Source organism: Penaeus monodon, chromosome 33, assembly GCF_015228065.2.
Source record: "Penaeus monodon isolate SGIC_2016 chromosome 33, NSTDA_Pmon_1, whole genome shotgun sequence".
Lineage (NCBI taxonomy): Eukaryota > Metazoa > Arthropoda > Malacostraca > Decapoda > Penaeidae > Penaeus > Penaeus monodon.
Genome location: NC_051418.1, coordinates 9,557,219 through 9,557,909, shown reverse-complemented (window position 1 = coordinate 9,557,909; position 691 = coordinate 9,557,219).

Here is a 691-nt window from a genome sequence, read left to right as displayed (position 1 = left end):
GGCTGTCAATACTTCTATCACTATATATTTGTTTTTGCTTTTATCATATTTCCATTACCTAATTACCACTGTTTCGTCATTATAAACGCTCATTGTTAATATCACGGCCATGACTACAGTTGACATTGTGTTTGGGGATATTATTATGATCATTATTTACATAGGGTGTGAGTGAAATTGATCCCGTAATGATAATTACTGTTTTGACATCATTTCCTTTCTTATTTGAATCTACTGTGTTATTTTATGTGCTTTCTTTTCAGGAACGCGAAATAAAATGATACTTAATACTTCAAAAGTCTTTTATTAAAATAATCAATATAAAAAGGCTTATTTTTATGGCACAAAAAAAAAACTACATCTAGAAAGTTATAGAGGAGAAAAAAAAAATATATATATTTATTCTCTATAAATCTTCTCTCGTAGTATCTACAAAGTACCAAAATATGGAAGAAAAGAAAAAATAAAACATTTTGCATAAAAGATATGTTTCCCTATAAATGTTTTCTCTTGGAGACTATTGGTACAAAATATATTTATAAACATTTCTGTACTTAAACATACATGTGTTTTGTTTACGCTATTATATAAATCATCCAACACTTTATTCTACGTCTGTGTAAAGGACAGCTTTTTAGGATAACTTTATTCTGGCAGACAAATGTCCACATCCTATACAGGTATTCTCCTT